Raw genomic sequence first — 24,189 nt, 5'->3', positions numbered from 1 at the left:
GCTGCTGAATGAACAGTGACCACTATCAGTGTTAGTGAGGAACACATTTTTCTTCTCCTCTTTCAGCTCTATGTTTAACAAATCCTACAAGTGAGAGGCAACCAGAGGAGCGCAGTGTGACAAATAGCAGCAGATCATGCAGAAAATGTGCAATGCTAAACATCGGTTACTACACATGGGAGAAAATGTGTGTTTGTGCAGTGTTTGCTGTCCAAGGAGTTCTGGTAGCAAAGTGGGGGGAAAAAAAAACAGGATCGCTCTCACAGCTGGGGACTTGGAATTGAATACATGGCTTCATTTTCACAGCTTAAAAAAATTATGTTGAGGAGGGCAGAAAATCTTGCTGGGGTTTTGAGTTTCTTTTGATGTGTCCTGATGACGATTATGAAATCCAATAAAAACTAATTAGGAAATTAGGAGGTAGATCAATAAGGTTTGCTCTGGTGGAGCATGCTGTGTGCATGTGTACGTGTGCGCATGTGTGTGTGTATGCGTGGCGGTCATTTTTTGTCGACCCCCTTCTGCCCAGTAAGTGTGTTGCAGCTCTGACCTGGCCAAAGCAATTGTTACTGATACTCCTCTGTGGATTCAGCCTGCCCTACGCTCATATGGCTGTAATTTATATTTTGTTGACTGCCGGTTTCTTCGGCCGTGTGTAATCAGATTCTGTGAGTTCTCATTTTTGCTAATTCCACCCTTCTAATGTTACAACTAATGTACCCTGAAACCTCTTTATTGCGCTTTATTGCTCCAGCATTGCTTTACTTACTCAATTTATTTATTTAGAGTTGGTTTGACCACCCACAAAAACAAGTGACGTAGTGGTGGTGCATTGACAGGAATGTGATGGAGAGTTGTATGAGGTTTATGTCTTGCCCTTGCCTTGACAGATGAATCGGTGTGTTCGGGTTTTGTATAGAAAACAATTTGATCTTGAATTTTACACTTTCAACACTTTGAAAAAAGTTTAACAGTCATGAAATGAATCTGTTTATAGGATAGCCTTCCAAACTAACCATCATTTGAGAAGAGTAACCAAGACCATGAATACAACTCAGTTTGAATTGTAAATGGAGTTGAGGTGTGCAGTGGCGTTGGAGCGGGGGTTTAGTTTTGGGGTATGTGGTTAGCTGTGTAGGTTCAACTCATAGGCCTGTAGGAAAATAAATGAGTTGCCAGGCCAGGGCAAGATGGTCACAGGGTGTATTGGACAGTACCAGCTCCTTTCTGCTTCCCTCTCTGACACCCCAGTCCTCTCCTTGGCCCTACTTGCCGCCCACCTTTCAGTATGGAAACAGGCCCTTATTTAGCGGCCGGACTCGTCCGTGTCCGCGGCTGGCTATTTGTCCTTGTCTAATTATGGCTGCTGGCTGCTGCCCGTGTGCACATGACTAATGGAGGGGCTGGGAACGGGGAGGGGGTGAGGCTGGGTGCAGGGAGGAGGCAGTGGGGGAAGAGGAAGCAGTGGACGAGCAGACCGGCCGCTGGTGATTTGTGGATCAGGCACTCTGTCATTGCCCTGGACCCATTTGTCTTCAAGAGCAGTCGGGAAGAAGAGGGGTGGAGATGGAGGGGATGGTGAGGGTGAGGGGGCGGTGTTGGTGGTGGGGCTCCAGGGCAGAAAATGGTTTACAATGACTCCCATTTTCAAGCACTTTCATCCTTGGCCGTAGCAGTCTGCATGGTTTGCCAGGAGATGGGATGGAATGGGCGGCTGACGTGATGTAGGATATGACAGAAACCTTGACAACTCACTGCTGCTATTTCTTTTTAGGGGTTTAGCTTGATGGCCACCCTCCCTCTCCCCTGAGAGCAAGCCTTATCTGTTTTCTCCCTGTCATGTGGCGAGAGCAGAGGCTCTGTGGATTCAATCCTCTGCTGCCTGCACTCAAACTTAGAAACTAGCTGTACCACAACATGCCTGACTATGCACACACATTGCGCACACCATAGGCCTTGTCTTACATATTTTTTAAGATGATCCAGAGAAATTAAATAGTGCTTTTTAAAATTCCTATTTGGTGGTAATTAGGTATGTTTGTAGTAAAGTAATTTTTAGGTGGATTTTGTACCAGGCTCTCATTCTCTGCTGGCTTTTTTTTAAATTTTTTTTTTAACACATTTCCCTCCAGTTATGTGGAGGTAGCTGAAGGCACCTGCGTCCCTTTCCTCCTGGAGTCCTTATTATCCCGAGCTTAGGTTTCTTCTGCTGCTCAGACAAGAAAGAGCAGCAGCAGGGCAGGAACTACTAACTCTGTATTGATTTTATACAGTTTTTTATCTGCCCCCCTTTTGCTTTTTCTCCTGGTCTTTTTAAGTAAATAAACACAAGATTTGTCATGTTTGTCCAGGGAGAAGAGGGGGTCGATGGAGGGGATAGGGGTGGTGGAGAGGAGCCAGGTCCAAGCCTCGCACTAGGTCAGCCATGATTAATTCTGCCATCTCATGGATGGAGGCATTCGGGTAAGATTGTTGAAGGGTGCCTGTGGAGCCTCTCTCTGACCTCCCTTGCTCCTGTCCCTCCCCTAACGCTCCTGGGCAGCCCTGGTCCTAAATCACCGACTGTCAGTGTGTTGGCAGAACAATGGTGCAGGGTCTTCTGTTCCATCTCAGGCTCCAGCCGACTGGACACGGTTTCCTCCATCGTTAGTGTGAGTTCGTAGCCTCTCTGGTCCTTCCTGGCCCCTGAGCCCCACAGGACCCACAGGAGGAAAGGGCTTAAGCTTTGCCTGGCTGTCTGATATGTTATTGGGCCTGCAGACTGCTGGTGTGGTTCTATATGCAGATTATTGTAGTGTAGTCATGAAGTCTGATTTAGAGTGTTTTATTTATCTGCTTGTATAAGTACTTTTTGAAAACTTTTTGACTGGTCATCAGTAAGCAGTTAGAAATTGTGTCAAGGTGACTTTGGGCTCTTATAAACCAATATAGTTTCTTTCTTCTTCTTTTTTTAACAGGCTAAAGGTTAATTTGCAGTTGCATTCTTAAACGCATGAATTGAATTATATCTGTTACTTTTAACCTTTTCCCTCAGTTGTTTTCTCAGACTTTTTGATTTGTCCTCCTCGATTTACTGTTTAAAGTCAAGAGTCTCGGGTCAATCTATCAAATCTTCTAACTGAGGGTCGATCAATATGTCAGCAGCCCAGCACACCCTCAGCAGTTATGATGATGTCCGTGGTCCTGCGCTTGGCTCGGCTGCTGTTACTGCCGCTACAGCGCGCTGAGCAGGGGATCGAACCCAGCCTGTCAGGGGGCCTGACGGAAAGCATGAATCACCATTACTGGAGCTGCTGTTTGCTTCCCCAGTGGAGAAGTGCAAACTCTGATGCACTGCAAGGAGTGTACTGTTCTTGACCACACACACTCACACACAGACAGATTGTTTGTACCAAGAATAGTATTCATATACAGGAATCTAAAGGAGAATTAAACAGGAAAACACCCCCCTTCCCACACACACACACACACACACACACACAAAACTAAATGTGCACACTTTATCACGCAATTAAGTGTCAGTTGGTATTTGACCCATTAGCTCCTGGAACCTGATCCAGCCTGCTCACCACCTCTGGACTTGTTATCCTGGTGTGAGCTCAGTTCAGTGGGCCTGGAAGGGTTCCGGTTACCCCTCTAATCTCATTGAAACGCTTTAGCCACGGCCAGCGGATGCCTGCATGTCCGACAAACAGCCCTCACACTAATAGCACCATGCTTTGTGTTTATGGTTTACGTGTGTATGTTCAGGCACACACATATAACAATATGGATCTGTTACTTAATAGTGAGCACAGGACGGGAGAGTATGATGTTGAAAAATTATTTGTGTGCGTGTGTATGGATACACAGCATGTTTGTGTGTAGAAATAATATTCTAGTTTACAGGATGCAATTCCCCTTAATATGCCCATCCTAATGTAATTTGGCGTCTATGGAGTGTCTGTGAGCCGGGCCGGGCTGGTGTGTATTTCTGCTGACTGCTCCTATTTTGTGTTTATATGGATGAGTGGCTCTCTGGGAGAGCATTATGCATCCTTTTCAGCATTTAAAGATTATGTGCACGTTGGCGGCAGAAGCATTATACAAACAAGGAAATATGTCTTTGATTAAAATATCTTTTATCTCTTTATTGATTAAAAGGCTTAGTTTGATAATAGAATTCTCTGCCCCTCCCCCCTGGGCTCTTCGTTTCATTTTTGTGCTCTCAGTTTTATCAGTTACCCCTCTGTGGTTGTGAAAAAAAAGATATATTTAATTTTAAGTTTTTCAACAAACCAAATCAAGTTGTCAGCCAGTCAAATTGAAAGGTCAGTTTTTGACCTCTGTTACAGGATAATTATCACTTTGTGAATTAATTGTCTGTTTTGCAAATTTATGTGTTTCATTTTATCTATGCAATTAAAAAAACAACTGTGCCACCCCAGCAGCCAGGGATGGGACCAAAAGCACTTTACTTGTTGTCAAATGCAGTGAAAAAGTATTTGCCCCCTTCCTGATTTCTTAGTTTTTGCATATTCGTTACACTTACATGTTTTAGATCATCAGTGATATTTTAATATTAGACAAAGATCAATCAAGTTGATATAAAATGCAGTTTTTAAATGCTGATTTCATTCTGAAAAGATTCATATGTGTCTTTCATTGTCCTGCTGCATAATCTAGGTGTGCTCAACTGATGGCCCGACATTCTCCTGCAGGATTTTTTGGTAGAGAGCAGAATTTATGATTCAATTAATTCTACTGGTATGATGTTCTTTTTATGAAATGTTTTGATGGTTTTATGCCACGTGTAATGGGACTTATAAAAAGTTCAGGTTTTGTCTTGTGACTCTTGTGAAGCCTGGAGAACTATTCATGAAAACTATTACAAGAGAAACAAGAAAGTGCAACCAAGTTTTGCTACTATAGTTTTGCTGAAGAATAAAGGTGGTCACACAGAATATTGACAGAGTGTGGTTCAAGACTGTTGTACAGTGCTGTAGTCATATTTCAGATATATATTTCATTCATTCTGACTCAGTAAATCCAACTTCCTAACACATTTTGTCTGCTTCCAGTTGTAGTGATACATTAATTATTTACTAATGGACTTAGTTGCTCAAATTGATTTCTTCCACTAGCATATGCACCTTGTAAGTGGAAAAAAGTTGTTAAAAAAAGCCCACTTGATTTCCTGGGAAAGGTCACACGTGGCAGCTGAGCTGACAGACACATTGACACAAACACAGGGAACATCTTGTCTACAATGGCTGTATATTCTCCAGCTCTGTTAGCGGTTGACATCAGGGTCACATCTTCTGTCTGTACCTCATTAGTCAGGTCAGGAAAGGCTGAGAGCTCAGATCATGTCTTTAAGACCCAGCATGTTTACCTGTGTCCCTGTGAACACCGTACTGTCAAGTTTCTTGTCTTTGTGCCGAAGAGCGCCAGCAGAGTCAAAACGCGATTCAGTTGTGTGTGTTTGGGTGTGTGTGTGTGAGACTGTCTTGCGTGCTTGATGGGAAGAGACTGAGCTGAGGCTGAATGAGAACAGATGGAGATGTGCTCTTTAATTAACCCTGCGGAATCACAGGGCTGAAAACAGGCCTCGGTCCGTGAATAACATCCAGCACATCCAGGGTGTTGTAAGGTGCAGTGTTAGTGTATATGACTTGTGTGTGTGCGTATGGAGTCTGCTATGGAGTAGCCGGAGCATCGACCCATTCCCCCATCCCCCTTCCCTAGAGCGGGGCGTTTTATTTCTCATTAGCGGGCAGCAAACTGCTGGGGGATGAAATTTGCTAACAGGAATTAAAAGTGCATTAACACATCTGAGAGATTCATTTCTGCTAATAGTTTTATTAGTGCTCTGACCTTTCAGTTCATTAGAGGACTGCTGGAGAAGGGAGGGGTGGAGAGGGGAAGAAAAGGGTGGATAAGAGGGTCTTAGGGCTCATTGTACTTGGGTAGACCTTTGGAAGTAGATTCAATCACAAAACGACCATAATGGTGGCAAATTACTGGACTTGGAGATCTTTTTTTGATTTGTTGGCTGTAATTGCCTATTTAAAGACATTTATACTGTTGCCTTTCACGTTCCCTTTGAAAAAAGTGTGGTCCTTTGTCACCTTTCATGAGATTATGATGGTTCAAAAGTGTCCCCCCCCCCCCCCCCAAAGCACCAGCTCTAAGATACTGCCTGCTCAGTCTCGGTGGCCTGGTGCTCACCTCCCTCCAGTCAATTACCAGAATTTAACACAATGTTTTTCAGGTCTGTTAGCGCTTGAGTGTATCACTTATCCAGCCGGTTAATTGTTTATGAACTGTGCCCTCCCCTTCTCTGAAATGAAGTGAGGGAACCAAGAAGGGAGCAGTGTGACAAGAATGGCATTTGTCTGAGAGGAATAGGTCAGAGTAATCAACAGTGCTGTGAATATAAAGTTGACCAATCAAGTAAAACAGTCGCTAACAGCGTCCCCTCTATTTGTCATAGATAGGGCGATAATGTTTGAATTTACCTCGCCAAGGAAAGCAGCTAAGAGGAAATTAATGTTGTTTTCTTTCTGTTTTATTGGAAAGCAAGTGAGGCAAGTTACAGTGCAATTTGCTTCTCCCTGTTCTCTATAATTAGCACCTTACAGAAATGAAATAACATTGACGAGAAGGTCAATAATCCTGATCTATAGTGAAATTAATCCTGCTATCGACACAACAAGCAAACAATACAATTAAGAGCAGAGGGAGGAGAGAGTGCGGAAAAGAAGAAAGAAGGAAAGGAGCAGGTCTGAGGAATAGGATGTTTTTATCTCCTGGGTTCACTGTGCAGAAATCCTGTGAAGGTTTCTAATTAATTCATCCATTGTTAATGAAGGCAAAGCAAGGAACCAGAGATTATACACAAGGAGAGGAAGGAACACAATTAGTGATACCAGCTTAATGATTGCTTTTTTAACTTGCTGTTGTTTTTCCTCTTGTACTTAGTTGACTTGCTGGGGTGCTTTTATTGCATATTTTCAAATCAGCGTAACCTCTGCCACGTGCCACCACGATGAAAGGCGTCTAGAGAAGTGGTAAGGTAAAGTTCAGTGTCATGTGAAATTCACTAATGTTTTAACAGCCTATGCCATTAAAAACCACCAATTGATTATTGTTTTTAAATACTGCACAGACTTGTGGAGACGAGCTGAGCTGCATGTCTGCAGGCATTATCAAGGATCCTTGTTTAGTTATTATTGCTATAAGCTTGTTAAACAGCATGAAGCACCAAATTATATTCTCTCTGTATGTTGGTGCTTAATTGTCTCATGTTATATCCAGATGCGAAAGAAAGCTTTAATGATTTTTTCCGTTTTGTGCCCTCTGATTGCCCAACTTCCCTTCCGAACAGTCTAATATTTAATCCACCCTGGTTTCAGATTCAGAAGACTTTATTTATCCCCAAGGGGCAATTAAGAGACTGACCTTGTCGACCATACATACAATACACAAACATCACATTGGGGAGACAGGTCAGGCTAGGTAGCTGGCCGGTCAGCTGCACGAGCAGCGACCTGGAACCGAACAATGGAAAAATGCACAACATCAGGAAGGACAAGGAGAAAAAAGAACTCCCCCCAGACTGAGCTCCAACAGGGAGATCAGTTTGAACAGAAAAAAAACACCTCAGCGCATAGCACATGAAAACTCTTAATCCACCATAGAAACACATGACAAGCAACAGGGATGGGTAAAAGGTGAGAGACAGCCAGTGTAGACAGCGCATCCGGGCCTGCAGCATATGCGCCGGTCCCCTTTGATCCACTGGTGTCCTTTTATTGTGCAGTACTTGCTCAATCAATTCTTAAAACTTAATTTCAACATTGCTTTTGAATTAATCAAGTACACGTTTTTGTTTCCTCAGTCATGTGTCGTCTGCCCATTTTCAACATTATCTGTTTGGTGCACAAAGTATTTCAGTGTTTATTGGCTAAATATAGGCAATCACTGTGTCCTAGTGTAAACAGGAGTCCATTATTTAGAGCGTCTGAGCTTGGATTCTAATTTAGAGGTTTCTTCAGTCATCATAAGCACACGGTTAGCAAAGCCTATTAGTCTGAACTCTGTCCTGCCTTAAAGACAATGTTTCACGACCTCCTCTGTACCTTTAATGATAGGTTTTGACACCTCAGGGTATATTAATAAAGACGTGATTTAATGACCATTAGAATAGTTTCCAGATTTTTCCGAGGCTAGCTGCATCGACAGGCACCCTCATTGACTTCCGACAGCTGACTATTTTTCCTATGATCGGGTCTGGAATATGATAGAAATCCTACGTTTGTGAGAAGGGCTTCAAGGGTTACCACTAGTAGGATTTCAAGGGGTTAAAAGACACCTTTTATAATATTGTTTAATTAGCCATGTGCCGTACTACTCATCTTCCTGTTCTCACCGATCCGTTAGCACACAGTAGACGTCTCAGATTCACAAGCAGCATTCCTCACACAGTCTGCAAAAAAACCTTACCGGGAAGCCCTGCCCTGTCAGCCCCCAGCAGATCATCCAGTGCCACTGATGGAAGGGACCTGGTGCTGTTTCCAGCTGAATAGTTTTATCTGGCGTTGGCCTGGCCTGGGGATCTGGAGAGGAGCACAGGGCAAGCATGGTGGGCTGCCCGAACGATGGTGCATCTGCGCGTCAGAGGGTGAAGAAGGATTGCCTTTCAAGAATTACGAGCCATTAAATCAGAGCCTGGAAATCTCAAGGTTCCCCAAGACTGCTGCACAAGGAATCTGGGCTCGAGAAATATTGTTTATGGTTTAAAAGGCCTGGCGATGGATTTATAAAAGAAACATTCATCATTGCAGGAAAACGGAACAAAACATTCCGGAAATAAATACTCACTCTATAGGTATACTTGTCACCCAGACAGCACAATAACAAGTGAATTGGGAAGGAGATCCTTCATTTGCTGGCAGTTGGCCCCCAAAACATGCTCTGTATGTGTGTGTCTGTGAGGGGGGGACTGTGTATGTGTGGTCACACAGTGATTGGTTTGAATGTGAGAATATCTTAATGATGAAGCATATCAGTATTTTTCATCAAGTCCCCCTTGTGCTTAATTTGCATATGAAAGACGAATACTTCACTGTTATAAATGGGTTATGTAAACCACAAAGTTTTATAAGGATTTGTACTGTGAATCTTTTATATACTCAGTGTAAAGAATCAACCTTTATTTTTTTTTAACATTTCCCACTTGAACTGTCTATTTAGGTAAGACCTCCACTAGACATAATTAATGTTATTGATTGTCTCTGGCTAATCCGTCCCTGGAAAAGAAAAATATGGCTTTAGTGAAGTAGCACTTAACAGGAAGGTGATGGGTTTTTGTGCAGTGGTGTGACCTTGAGACAGTATGAGAAATCTATGCTTTGGTCTCAGTGCTGTCTAGTGCCCTGAACAGGAGGTGCATTTAAGGTTTTCGGTAAAATTTAATTTGTAATACTTGTTTAATAACGCATCAGATGATCTAGTCCTCCCTCTTTTAGGGGTTTTCTATTTGAGCTATAGCTCATACAAAGTGTTTAAATGACCCAATAATCTACAGTCTGTGAAATACACTGGGGCTCTACAGCACAAACATCGCAAGCAACTTATATGTGAAAGGCGGGAGCAACTTCATGCATTGGGTTGATGGTTAAAATGACTAACAACAGGTTTTATCTTAGTAATCATTTAATAATTTAACTTCATGACAGGCCAAAATTAAGCCGATTTTAATTATTTAAAATTATTTACATTTTTTTAACATAAAGTATGGGTGTACTATTTGTGCCCCAAATAAACGTCTCTCAGCTTTGTAATCAATGGGAGGTCATGTGATCGATCATGACTTTAGGTATTTTCAGTACACTGGAAATTAAAGTGTGGAACATTATACGTTGTCTGTATTTACACTATGCAATATATTGAGCACCTTTGCAAACATATTTCTTTGACGCTGTATGTGAAGCTGTTCAACTTTGAGGTTATAGCTAGAAGTGTGAAGTGGACTTAATCTCCTCAAGGCCTACAAATTTTAGCTGGATTGTCTGGTTGTTAGCATTTCAAAATTTACTCTGGAAACTTTTAAAAGTCAACAAATTAGATTAAATCAGGTTTGGAGGGACCACACTAAATTTCTGATTTAAATAATGGATTCAGAATGGATAAAACTTTTCGAAGCCTTCACTATGTTTCTTATTTGGTCAGAGGTTTTTTAGTGCATCTTATTTTCACAAATAACTGAGCAAAAATATACAGATTAAGATAATATTTTATAAAATGTTCCCAATTTCACAGACAATGTTTTTCTGATTAATTGTATGAAAGAAGAAACTTAAAAGGTCCTTAAATATGCTTGATTAAAAATTATTTAGTATTTTAAAGCTGTAAATTTTACATATTTAAAAAAAAACAATGCTTAAATCGCACTTGTCACTTTCTTTGCACGAGGGTTGCCATCTTCAAATCTCTGTTTCCACAAAGATAGCCCCCACCACTCTCCCAGTCATTATAAAGGTGTTGCTGTTGTGATTGGTTGGATTTACACACTTGTCCTCTGTGCAAACATGTTCAAAGATCCCCCGAGGGATAGCGTGATCTGTGTCTGGGCTTTCTTGAAGCTATTGATTGATGAATCTGTAAGATTATGTGTATTGACTGATATTGATAAAAGAGGATTTGACCAGCGCCATGCTCTTTCACATAACTTATTCTCTTGGGAATTTGTGATTGGGAGACAGTCTTTACGTATTGAAAATGAGAGCGGGGAAAGAAAACGAGCTAAAGAACAGATGGCAGTGATGAAGTGGTATTACTGGAAAAAGAAATGTGGGAGAATTCGCCATTTGATCTAGCCATGTAAGTGTGTGGTGTAATATTCCCTTACAATCACATTGGTGTGGCGATAAGTATATAAAAGCTTATGTAAATGTGAAAGCATTACGTACACATATACGTCTGTGTTTTTCTTACCCAGGAATACTATGTGCTGACAGTCGGTGGGTAGACATGTATACATGTGTGCCTGAGTGTGTCTGCGTGTTGATGGATGGGCCGGCAGGGCAAGGCCGCGGATAAGAGTGCAAACAAACTGGGTAATAAATGAGAGCGACAGAGCAGCAGTGATGGGGCCCACTCCCAAGCTCCTGATGCATGCCGACCAGCACTGGCAGCCATTTGTATTAGAAAAATGAGGAAGCTGTCACAGGGATGAAGAGACAGTGTTCATCCTAAAGTGAAAAAAGGTCTCTCTCTCTTTCTCCCTGTGTTCCGTTTTCGCTTCCTTTGCCTCGTCTTGATTTCACACACACGCAAACACATTTGTACTGTGGATTTGAGCTCAGCAGGGGAGTAATCAGGGCGAGGTAGGGTGCTAATGTAGGCCATAATGAGTTGAGCTCTCAGTGACACATCACACACCACTAGCTCTGTTAACACAGTGGTGGGAAGCACAGTGGTAGAGCTGCTAGTACCACACAGACACACATGCAGACACAAATGCAGGTGTAACTGCGAGCCTGGTGACACCTGGGACAATAACTTCAGAACAAAACCAATATAAGGGAAAGAAATAAAGGAGTGGAGGATCACAGATGCGTTGTAGTGGATAATGCTGAAATAGGTGGCAGAGGTGACTAGTATGTTTCTGAAGCTGCACTATTATTTCCATAATTTGAGTACTGTAATAACTGTAACTAAGTAGTATTATAGAGCACCATTTGGACCATGCACACTATTAGAATCATGACCATACAATAGAATATAGTTACACAACTGATAAATTCAAACAAACTTTGTTGCTTTGGAAATTGGACTTGCTAAAGGTCAGTTTTAGCGCTTTAAAGCTTGCAGTGGAGCCTTCTTGGAGCATGGTAAGCTTCTCAGAGAAGAAGTGGAGTCAGGAAAACCACGTTTCAGGACAAACTCTGTGTGCGTCTATTCGTGTTTGCAGTTGGTTTGTTATTTGCGTTTGTGCTAAATCTGGGTGCACAATCCTTCACGGCTGTGACGGCCAGTGTTCTCTGTGCCACCCAGACACCATAAGTACAGCCTGGCACCACAATGAGGGCAGGCTGCATGCGCTTGCCTTATTTATTTATTTGAGTCTTCATATGTGTGTGTGTGTATGTGTATTTCAGTGCATCCCAGCATACGGGTACAGCTGGGGGGATGAAGAATTTGGGCCTGCACCTGCATGGGGATAATTAATGTGGATGGAGTGGTACCAACATAAATCAGTGCCTCTTGCAGCCTCAACAGGACTTTTCTGTTTAGGGTCAAAATCTTCTCACGCTGCACTGGATTAATCACGCCCGCAAGCGAAGACAAGGTGGTACGGATGCAAACTGTATTTTGTGTGTGTGTGTTAGCGAGTCTGTCTTTTTTGTGTGTCTCTCCTCCTTCATGAAGGAGGAGAAGCTGTAGGGCTATTTTTTCCCCTCTACACCTTCATCCTCAGCATTGTAATCTCTTAGAGGACAAACAAACAGCAGAATGTCATAATTTTCACAGCTGTATAATTAGCCCCACCCTCCTCTCTACAGTGATGAATAGGTGAACCTTTTGTTTGCATTTGTCATGCAGCGGTGGCATTGTCACAGATGTGAGATGCAGAGGTGCAGGAGGTCAATGCATGCGGGGATGGGTGTGGATGCCGGCTCGTGATGAGATGTTTCTCATTCCGCTCTGCACATATATTTGGACTCTCTAGTCAAGACATCCTGGTGTTTTACAGATCAGAGCTTATCTGTGCCTCTTCCTGCTATCACTGACAGCAGCCCTGCTGTTCTAGTCCGCAGCAGATCTACATCCTACTCTGTCCACTCCTATCTCCTGGACTGATAGCCTCTGATTGATCTCATCACCTCCCTCATCTATTATTCATGCCACCTTTCATGTCCTGATGGAGGAAGGGCAAAAAGTGGAAAGGAGATACTACCTGTTTGCTGGCATGTCTGTTTCAGAGGAAGAAGCCTACACACAATTAGTTAAAAAAGTTGATTTTTCCCCCCTTTTGTCTTCACTTCTAACTCTATTCCCGAACATGTGTTCATAGATCTGCCCTACTGGACTGATCAGTATAATGGAATGAAATAGCTTTGAGATTGACGCCCCATGGGGGTACACAGAGATGGGCACTGGGACAGAGAGACGTGTACTTACGGCTGTTTGGGAAGGAAATTAATGGTGCATTTTTTGTTTTTATAATGTGATTTAATGATGCAATTCGTCTAATAAAAAGAACATTTTTTAACATTCACACGTTCATTTACGCATTCCCTCCTTCACAGAGGGGAAACCCAGTGGGCCACTACAAACATCTCACTCCTCTCACCCACTCAGAGCGCTGCAGGCCTTTATATTGCATGGTGATGGATGATTTCAGTTTGGCATTTTTCACCACCGCGCACCATCCAAATACTCCCCCCCTCCTCATTTGAGTGCATAAAGAGGCCATCCTATATTCACAAAGCCGACATCTAATGCATATTGAGTGTGTTTTGTAAAGGATCATTTGATTGTCTTGTAAATGAAGCTTTGCCTCTCAGCTGCTAATTTAGCCACATTCCATCTCATTAGAGAGGAGAAGGAGAACAAACAACAAAGGCATTCGCCGAGAAATGAACCCTTCTTTGACTTCAAGCTGCCATCGCGGCTGCTGTAGTGCCAACAGTTTGAATAATCTTGCGCTAACAGAAGAAGCAGGAGGGCTACAGTGAAACCTCAGAGTGACTGGCTCCTTCTCTACTTTTGCTCTTACTCCATTTACCCCTCCAACTTTCCACCCTGGACCTCTGTCTGTTTAGAGGATGTGCAAGTGTATCTGGTTTCCTGAAGCATTTAGCACCTTAGCCACAAAACACGGACAGGAAGCCCACTCTATTCACAATGTATCAATTGCTCTGAACAACACTCCTCTTACCTCCACCTCCCTTCAATCTGCAGCTGGCTCAGCAGACACTTCTCACATACCTTCACGTGCAGCGACTCGAGCTCAAATTTGCAGTAGCGCAAAAGGATTTTTTTCTCTCTCCTGTAATGTTAACAACGGTGCATATACAGTAACCAAACCAAACTTCATCAGCATTAACACCTCGAGCTAAATGGACAAGTATTCCTGTGTTCACACAAACACACTCGGGGAGAATCTGACCTTGGCAGCAGTTAGTCCGGGAGTTCATCCTCCGGCCAAGCTGGCAAGTCAAATGCTTCTGGCAGCCAAGACAGTGGCCTCAGCCACTGCAAGGCTGCTGTCATCTGTTATGCAGCATGATACACAGTGGGACGGTTGCAGATAATGAGCAGAGAGGAGACAAATAAAGTTTTAAACTATAAGAAGGGTCTGATTTTTTTCTTTAAATTGTTGTATGTGTGAGTAAAAATGCAGGTGTGTGGGCAGGGCCATTTCTTGCACGCTAGCAAAAGTGTGTGCACATGATGTATACATATAGAAGTGTGCACGTGCATACGTGTGTGTGACGGAGCAGAAATAAGCGCCTGAGGTGATGCCTTTCAAAGGCACTTTAGAAATTAAAGCAGTGCCACTGTTCTGTAATGGGGCTTAAATGATCCAGAAAACACAAGATATATTGAGCATTTAATGAAACACACAGCACACTCCTTAATTATGCTCACTGCTTCACCAAATTGTCTGCCAAACCTGCGTTTATGCCTTGCATATACATACAAAAACACACAGGCGGGTTTTTTTCATGCATTTATTTGCATTTGGGGAAAAAAATTCTTTGATTTTAATTGTTGTTTTCTTAAGCGTATTTCCCTTTGGATATATACATTTAAAGATATGCACAGATTCTGGTTTAGAAGAAGTTTGATAGTCAGCCCTGATTATAAAATTTGGAAGAAATTAATTTTGTAGCAAAGAAATTCACTGAATAACTTGTTTATGAGTGGCCTTTTGAAGTCATTTAGGGTGGCACACGACCTACTTTAATCTTAAAATCTACCTTCTCTATGGGTTCTGGTGTAAAGAGCAGAGAAGCAGTCACTCTGTTCCTCATTGTCTGCGAATGTCCTTTGTGGTTTGGCCATACATTAATAATGTAAAGGTAATGATCTCTAGACTAAAGGCCCTGTCCTGTCTTGTCTCCCCCTCTCTCCCTCCCTCCTCCTTCGCTCGCTCTCTCTCTCTCTGTGACCCTTCCCCCGTTTGTCTGTAGACCAGCCAGAGGAAGGACGTTGTAGCGGGCCGGCCAGAAGGGGCAGCGACTGTTAGTTGTAGAGGGTGAGTCACAGAAACGGAGGAATTCCTGTGCTGTTGGAACATCGAGGGCATGGTTTTGCCTCATTGATTACTTGAGGAAAAGTGGAAGGAAGCAAAGAATCATTCTGAGAAAACATCTCTTCTCATCCTCTCCCCTCGCCCTTTTCCTTTGCTTCTAAAGTTTGGTCTTACAGGATGATGGATGAGGAGCTTGCACTGTGGCCTCCGATGTCCTCTCGTCTTCCTCCCTCCTTATCCTCCTCCTCTTCCTCCTTCAGACACACGCTGACTTCAATGCACAGTGTTAGCCAATGATGGATGGAGAGATGGCAGTGTGGCAGTAATAGAACAGCTCTGTTGCTCATTGATTTGTTTTCATTTCCATGTCTTTATGTCTTTTGCACATCTAAATATCGATGTACATAATGAGAAAAATCAAAATTTTCTCACAGAAGGCTTCTAGAAGTTTTATTTTCTGAACAAAAATGTTTATAACACTCTGATGGATTATTATTAATATCTTCAGGGATGTTTGTTGCAAGTTTATATTTTACCTACATATGGTTAACACAGAGAGTACACAAAGTATTAACTCTGTTCTGGTTTTAAAAAAATGTCAGACAATGCAGGAGTGATGGACAGAAGGCTGTTTATGCAACATTACATATTATTAATCATCTTCACATTTTCGGAATTGGGGGGGGGGGGGGGGTTGCAAAGATGAGGAGGAGGAGAGGGGATGATGAGGAGGGGGAGGACGAAGAAAGAGGAGGAAGAGGAGGGGAGTGGAGGCAAAGGAGGAGGGTTAGAAAGCCACAAATAACTACCATCAATCATCAAGCAGTCAACATTTTCACATGTTAGGATTGGCTCTCATTGGCAGCAGCCAGAGATCCGTTTGTGTGTGCGTGTGTGTTTGCTCTGTCTTGCCCAGCCTAGACTTCTCTCCCTATCTCACTGTCTTCACCTTTCCTTAAACTGACGGCACGAACAACAACAGTTGAGAAATCACCCTCGTCAGCAGGAAGCTGGCAGGTGCGTTAACTCCCCTAGTACCAAATTAGGATGTGCAAGATTGCAGAAACGCCTCGGCTCTCATATCTCCCTTTTTAATCACTAACATTTAGACGAGTCTGGATGGAAACGCACATTAGGCTTTAGCCAAGGATTTTCTTTGGATGCCGAGCCAGGTCTCAGATCGCACTCAGCCCTCCAAAATCTAAGTGGGATCTTTGCCTTCTAGCCTGAGAGAAAGATCTTAGGTCAGGCTTCAACTTGGGTGTTGTAAAACTACTCATTTATTCAAATGTTACTGCCCAAAAAGAAGTTGGGCTGTGTTAAAGTGCATGTTAAAAATCATTCCAATCTGACCTCTTAGGATTAAATACAGGGAAAATGAGTTTAAAGGTTTGTTCATTCACATATCTAAAATGATATTGTGTGGGCCAGTCACAGCTCTGCTCTCAGACAGTGGCGATCTGAGTAGTTTTTCTTTTATAATTAATTTTGTTCTTAGTTTTTAGAAAATAAATGTCTTATTATAATAATGCTTATGCTTAATCCTTATGTTGCTGCACTTTGGCTCGCAGAATTTGATGGTTGTTATGAACACCGTCATCAAAAACGCATTTTGTTGAGATTGTGGATTATGGAAAAGTGACACTAGGGGGTGCTCTAGGTTTGTCAAGCCAACTGTTGAGGCTTCACGCTGCTTACAGTTGGAGCTGTATGTTCAGAATGTTGGTGTGCATGCAGATGTGAAAGGACTGGCTGTCCAGTCCTGTCACACCACATCCTTCCACAAGACATATTTATGATTAACCCTGTGTCCCTGTGTATGTCCGCGAACGGTCAGAGGTTAAGCTTCTAAGTTACAAATTATTGTGTGAGAAAAGAGTTAATAGATGACGGCTTTTCCAGGAGTTGGTCCGCAGCTTCATATTTAGTTACCTAATACCACTGAATATGAATAAAACTTGCTGAGTGAACAAAGAGTGAGTGCTCTAATTGGGTATTTGAAAGATATACTGTTAGTCTTGTTTATGCATTTTCCGAATTGGAAGGACTCGCTAATTCTGTCCTTAATTATGTACTTTTTGCCCTTTCTTTTTTTTTGTGCACATACACTAACGCACTAATTCACGACGTTTGAGATGTGTCTTCTCAGTTTCAGTACAGTGAAGTACTAAAACAAGTAAGTGTGTGTGTGTGTGTGTGTGTATCTCTTCAAACCTATAAACTCAGTAATTCAATCATGCGGCCTTTAGGGGAAATGCTCTATGATTAAGCTGTCCTTATAGAAGCACAACATTGCGGCCCCATTGTTTCAACGCAGTATTTCTTTTTGCGTATTTTTCCAGCTTTGTGGCATCTCGTGCACTGTCTTTCATTTGTACTGACACAGTATGAACCCTTTCATTGACCTCCAGCTCTATTGTTGTGGGACTCACTTGTCTGTGGCTGAAAAAAATATAATCCTGGCATGATTGTAAATTAGATACATATTTTTTGAAAGACATAGCTACAATATGGAAACTTATTAAAATCAGTTTCTGCAGTGTTTCGAGGTTTTGGTTAACTGCATTTGAATGTTTGCGGCCAGACAGTGTTGGTGAAGGATACAGCACCCTGGGCAAAATGTTTGTGTCACACTCTTTAAGTTTGCGCTGCTTCAAGAAGCACAAAAAAAAAAGAAGATTTTTAGCATGTGTTTGTCTTACATTGTTGAAGCCATTTCCCCAATACAATTTATTCCACTATAAATCATTTGTCTTGTTTGCCATGGTTTTGCTTTTGTGACGAAACACTGGAAAAAATTCCAGAACCAGAAATGAATGAAAATGTCTCATGTGTGTTTCAGATTTTGATTTGTATTGTTAATGTGTTTATTTTCTGCTTTTATGCAGATCCTTAAAAAACACTCTATACATGCAGAAGTTTTATAGTATTTAAACACAACCTCATTTTTTTTACTTGATAATTTCCTACCTCTCACTGTCAGATGAGAAATTGTTTAATCATTGAAAAAGCCATCCCAGGCCCTCCAGATGTGTGGCGACGAGAAAGCGTTAGGAGCGACAGCACTGATGTTCAAGCTCCAGATGAGAGAGACAAGTAATCCTAAACATGGATGTGGAGAAAAACGGCATGCATCTGTTCATTGTCATCTTGTAGGGATGTTGACTGATGATGCACCTGATCCTCTCCTCTCCTCTTCCAGTTACTTTCAGACTCCGACAGACCTCCCCACCCCTACGCTGAAAACGGGGGAAAATCACAGAAATACACAGCCAGATTATTCACGGTACGCCATTATTGAATATGTGACTAACACACTGAGAATCGCTCTGGTAAATCAGATTAAAAAATGAATTATTTATAAGGACATGGAAAGCCGGTCCGACAGGGTGCAGAGACTGGAAGAATACACCAACAATATATCCCAAATAACATTACAACTTTGATCATGACACATACTGTAGTTATTCATTTTTATAATGTTCACAAATGTTCCCCTTTTATTCTGATATTGAAATATAGCTCATGGTAAAATTACATGGTAAAAGTGGTTTATTATTTTTGTTCGAATAATATTACCTCTGCTTTCACCGCCTCACCCACACGCGCGGTCTAAAAGACAGTTTGATATATTTTCACGGATGCTATAAAGCCAGATATCAAATCAGTTAAAACCCACTTTTGTTGCTATTTTCGTGTCACCTCTCTCTGGTGCATGAATCGTATAGTGCATCACACTATGATACACATATAGGGAAAGACTGAATCCCTTATTGATAACTCGCAAAACATCAGGCGGGTTGTTTTTCTACTTTACGGTTTCATTGTTTCGTACACTAAATCAAAGCTCTGTTGTTAAGGATGTAAATTTATAAGGTAGGATTTTTGATGATCTGACAAAATTTTAAGAAGAAACAAACAGTGTGACAAAGAGACGAAGATGAAGCTTTTTCTGTGTTAAAGTGTCAGAGCTATTTTAAGAGGAATACAGTGCAGTGTTATTTTTTTGTAACTTCCCTAATACACAGGCCAGGGTGGATGTGGTTTTTAGCACCTCGCTTCATGTGCTTTAAACAGCTCGTCTCTCTTTGGAGTTCTTTTCATTTTTAATTAATCTAAAAGCCTTCTTGTTGTTCCTCTCCAGGAGTTTGAATTTCTGTTGGAAGTGTCTGCTGGTTGTTTCAATTTCGCTCACCCCTTAAACCACCTTCTGTGGCTGAGTGAGCGCTTACACCGTCACCAGGAGAGACGCTTCACCCTTTTCCTGTCCGTGTTTTTCCCCAAACAGTTTTGGCTTCAGTGGTAGATTCGGTCGGTGTTTCCATCTCAGTCTCTCTGTTGCTCTCTTTCTGTGCTTTGACAAGCAGCCAATGTGCTGACACCGGGAAGCGTTTAAGCGTGCAGCGATGTGCCAGAGTCGTCCTTGTCTAAGTGATTACTCTTTTATCTGATCCTTAGCTCTGATGTTACGGTCAAATATTTTTCCACTCACTTAGCTCTTTTTTTCCTTTTCTCTCTCGATCCCATTTTCTTTATTCCTCCTCCTACAACTCCAAGTCGCACATACTGTATACATATACATATACACCTGGACTCCAGTGGCAGGTGTGGTGCTTGAGTCCCGCAGGCTGCCACAGGTGAATGTGGGTGAAGAAGGTTATGTCAACACCTCTAGCCCCCTTGACACCCGTCTCTCCACTCTCTTATGGGTCAAACCACACATTTGGCAGGAGGCAGGGGATTGCCAGGGAGTTTCCACTTTGAACAGAGATGAGGTATAGAAATAATTCACATCTGGAAATAACCCTCTCCTCTGTTTCCTTAAGACTTCGCCACTTCCCTTTTGCCTTTTTGACCTTTTCTAGCTAACATAGGTGTCAGTAGTTTCACATTTACTACTCCCTGAGATCATCATCTCCACATTGCGGGAATTTAAGAGTTGACATGCTAATTTTTTCCTTTTGCTTCAACCTAGCATTAAACAGTGACTGTTAATAGAATAGTGACACCATCAATGTTTGGATTTCTTGTTTAGAAGTTTTTTTATTTTATTTTTTAACCTATGCAGGTTTATCTGCCACCAGCTACCAAACCTCAGAAAAGTAGGGCTCGATTGCACAACCAAAACAGGAAGACAACAGCACTGATTTATGTTTTTACATTGCTCATGTAAAAAGACAATGAGACGGCACAATGAAACTTTACCTGAGCAAAGGAGAACACTCGTTATCAGAGGAAGGCAAAACAGGATGAAGAGGGAAGTGGATAGAAGCAAAACATAAAACAACAGAAGCTTCGGATTTAAACGAGATATTCATATCAGTAAGTAACATAACCTTCCTTTTTATTCTAATACAACATCAGTGCTTTAAAATTGGCATTAAAAAAAATCTAGTTATTTATCCTACTGTGATCACAGATTTCTTTATTTTATAAAATGTCTTAATTATTTTTGGAGCTTCCAGTTATTTTCACTAGTTGTGCTACTCTTTTCATTCACTGAACAATCTGGATGTTGTTGGTTTTGAATGGAAATGGATGCCCCCGATGGCATCGGGAGCATGCTGAAAGCCACATGGGTATAATGTTTGCAACAAAGCTCAAAGCTAATATTCATATCCATAGGTGTGTGATAAGAGTGGGAGGAAGAGGGGAAAGATGGGAAGGATGAAGGAGTAGTCGCATCAGCAGAAAGTTGTTGTTCTGTGGCCCGGAGACTCTATTTAAAGTGGGGTCTAGGGGTAGCGGGTGCTAAGGAGGGGGAAATTTGGAGATAGTCTTGGAGTGTGGAGTGGTCCGCAGCCTGGAGAAAGGTAGGTGGGATGAAGGAGAGAGTATGGGTGGTGGGAAGTTAGGAGAACCCTGGGCCGAACCCCTCTTTTGTTTTGAGTTCAGATTGAGGTTGGAGTGTTTGTGTGCATTTGGTGACGATCTACGAGGGTACCTTGCTGCGTGGGCGCGAAATGTGTGTGAGTATGCCCTCGCTTGTGTGTCTGTGTGTGTCTGAGGTATTAATCTTCTTTGTCAGTGGAGCCCAGATGCAGGGCCCTTCTAGCAGCACAAGCCCGGACTCAGCAGTCTGCACTGGGCTCTGGGAAGTAGGCATGGGGTGTAAGGCGGGGGGGATGGGGGGAAGGATGTGGATGCTGCTGGCTGTGTTACTAGAGTGGGTTGCTCTGATGAAGAGGGCAAAGGGGACAACACACAGCAGATTAGCTAATGATATTAGCCAGAGTAGACCCTCAGGTAAAACCCAGTGGTCGCAATTAGTGAAGTCTCTCCAAGGTTGCCCTGTGGCCCCTTACACACACCTATACACACACACAGACACACACACACGCGAGTGATCACTTGCATTAAATACTGACGCAACTCTTGCTCCACATTAGATTATAAACCCCTATTCCCTCTATCATATTCCGTTGCACCTCCGCAATCTACCCTTTAGCCCGCTCCATCTTCTCTCCATTAACATCACTCATGAGCCCCCTTCACTGTTTGCCCACTGTGAGAACAGACGAACTAACATGTTTGCTCTGCAGGAAACGAACGCTCACAATCACTCAATGGGAGCGAAACTGGGACTGCGAGCGAGCCGACTGACTCTGTTCACGAGTATGCTGATACGCACAGTTGCTCAAACAAACGCACACATGCACTACTACTACCACACACACACACACACACATACAGGCTAAAAAACCTCAAAGCAGGGGGTATGGAGATTGACGTAACAAGCTGATAAACCTCTTTCTCCCGTTAAGTTGCCAGGACAGCACTGAGAGGAAAGGTGTTGGTATCTGTTGGTGATGAAAGATATTAATGTACTAACAAAACAAAGTTGATTTCATCCATAGGGAATGCTGAGAACAACACATACTGATGATCATGCTTGTGATCAATCACAAACTCATTTAAAAAAATAACTCAATGGATTCAACTTACTACACCGAGAAGTAGATCAGCTTTAAGCCACTAATAAGTAAGGATTGCACGACAGCATATGCAGAGTTCATTTATGAGATCAAGCAGCTGATTAGTCAACTGATAAAACAAATCAAATCAAATTAGATAAATATTCATTACAGCTTCTCAAATGGGAGATTTTGTGGCCTTTTAAAATATTTTTCATTCTTCCACAAAAACAGTACAATTTCAGGTTGCATTAGAAGAGTGGTTCTCAAACTTTTTCCAGTTTTCCTACTCCAAGAAAAATTTCTGCCTGAAGCACCACAATTTTTAATCAATAAAAAGAGGCCAATTTAAATTTTAGTAAAAAGAAAAATGACCATTATGGAATTAACAGTTTCTATTTTTTTCTGTTAAAAAGCGAGACCTGCAAAAACACAGCATTAGCTTTTGGGATATCATAGTAGATATTTTCACTTTTACCCCTCAGCCGTGAAAGGCTGATGGGGTATTGTCACCGTGCCGGGTGGGCTAGCAGTGTGGACACCCAACTTTGTGAAAGTGCTAACTTGAGAACGAGACTGACTGACTTTTCACTTTCCTCTATTTATAATACTTGTATATATATATGTATTTATATATATATATATATATATATATATATATATATGTGTGTGTGTGTGTGTGTGTGTGTGTGTGTGTGTGTGTGTGTTTATTATATCATTAGTAATATTTGTGATTATTGTCCAGGTAATTTTCTATTTATTTTGTTATTTTCTGTAGCCATTGACATTCATTAAATGTACAGGGTGGGCCATTTATATGGATACACCGTAATAACATGGGAATGGTTGGTGATATTAAAGTCCTGTTTGTGGCACATTAGTATATGTGAGGGGGCAAACTCCTCAAGATGGGTGGTGACCATGGTGGCCATTTGGAAGTCGGCCATCTTGGATACAACTTTTGTTTTTTCAATAGGAAGAGGGCCATGTGACACATCAAACTTATTGGTAATGTCACAAGAAAAACAATGGTGTGCTTGGTTTCAACGTAACTTTGTTCTTTCATGAGTTATTTACAAGTTTCTCTTTCTTCACAGCCATTGACATGTCGAAGAGGTTAACACGCGAGGAGCAGTTCAAAATTGTGGTCTATTGGTCTGACACTAACCCACATTTGATGGATCCCTCCAAGACTGTTGGAACAACAAAAGTGATGGTTTGGTGTGGTATATGGGGTACAACGATAGTGGGTCAATTCTTCATCAATGGAAACCTCAAGGCCACTGGATATTTGAAATTGCTACATGATGATGTGTTTCCCTCTTTATACACTGAAGCTGACACGTTCCCTGAGTTTTTCCAGCAAGATGGTGCACCACCACATTATGGGTGCCAGGTCCGAGCATTCCTAGATGAACAGTTTCCTGGAAAGTGGATTGGTCGTCGTGGGCCAGTTGAATGGCCCCCAAGGTCTCCCGATCTGACCCCCTTAGACTTTTATCTTTGGGGTCATCTGAAGGCAATTGTCTATGGTGTGAAGATACGAGATGTGCAGCACCTGAAACTACGGATACTGGATGCCTGTGCTGGCATTTCTCCTGCGGTGTTGCTATCAGTGTGTGAAGAGTGGGAGAAGAGGGTTGCATTGACAATCCAACACAACTGGCAGCACATTGAACACATTTTATAAGTCGTCAGAAACTTGTAAATAACTCATGAAAGAATAAAGTTACGTTGAAACCAAGCACACCATTGTTTTTCTTGTGACATTACCAATAAGTTTGATGTGTCACATGGCCCTCTTCCTATTGAAAAAACAAAAGTTGTATCCAAGATGGCCGACTTCTAAATGGCCACCATGGTCACCACCCATCTTGAGGAGTTTGCCCCCTCACAAATACTAATGTGCCACAGACAGGACTTTAATATCACCAACCATTCCCATGTTATTACGGTGTATCCATATAAATGGCCCACCCTGTACATTCACTGACCACCTTATTCTGAAGGCAGAAGAGGATTTGA

General features: G+C 42.1%; 1 protein-coding gene across 5 annotated transcripts in view; it reads left to right on the top strand.

Annotated features, from left to right (window-relative positions):
• The window catches only part of LOC309697274 (uncharacterized protein), a 207,073-nt gene that overhangs the window by 8,394 nt on the left and 174,490 nt on the right, over positions 1-24,189 (top strand). For 4 of the 5 annotated variants that reach the window (XR_014273780.1, XR_014273782.1, XR_014273783.1 and 1 more), the window contains exon 3: positions 15,189-15,253. The exons of the other annotated variant lie outside the window; for it this stretch is intronic. The gene's annotated coding sequence lies outside the window, so the exon portion shown is untranslated. The remainder of the gene's footprint in view (positions 1-15,188; positions 15,254-24,189) is intronic. 5 annotated transcript variants of the gene reach the window in all.

Source organism: Aulonocara stuartgranti, assembly GCF_965226115.1.
Source record: "Aulonocara stuartgranti genome assembly, chromosome: 20".
Taxonomy (NCBI): domain Eukaryota; kingdom Metazoa; phylum Chordata; class Actinopteri; order Cichliformes; family Cichlidae; genus Aulonocara; species Aulonocara stuartgranti.
This window is presented reverse-complemented; position numbering and strand designations above follow the sequence as displayed.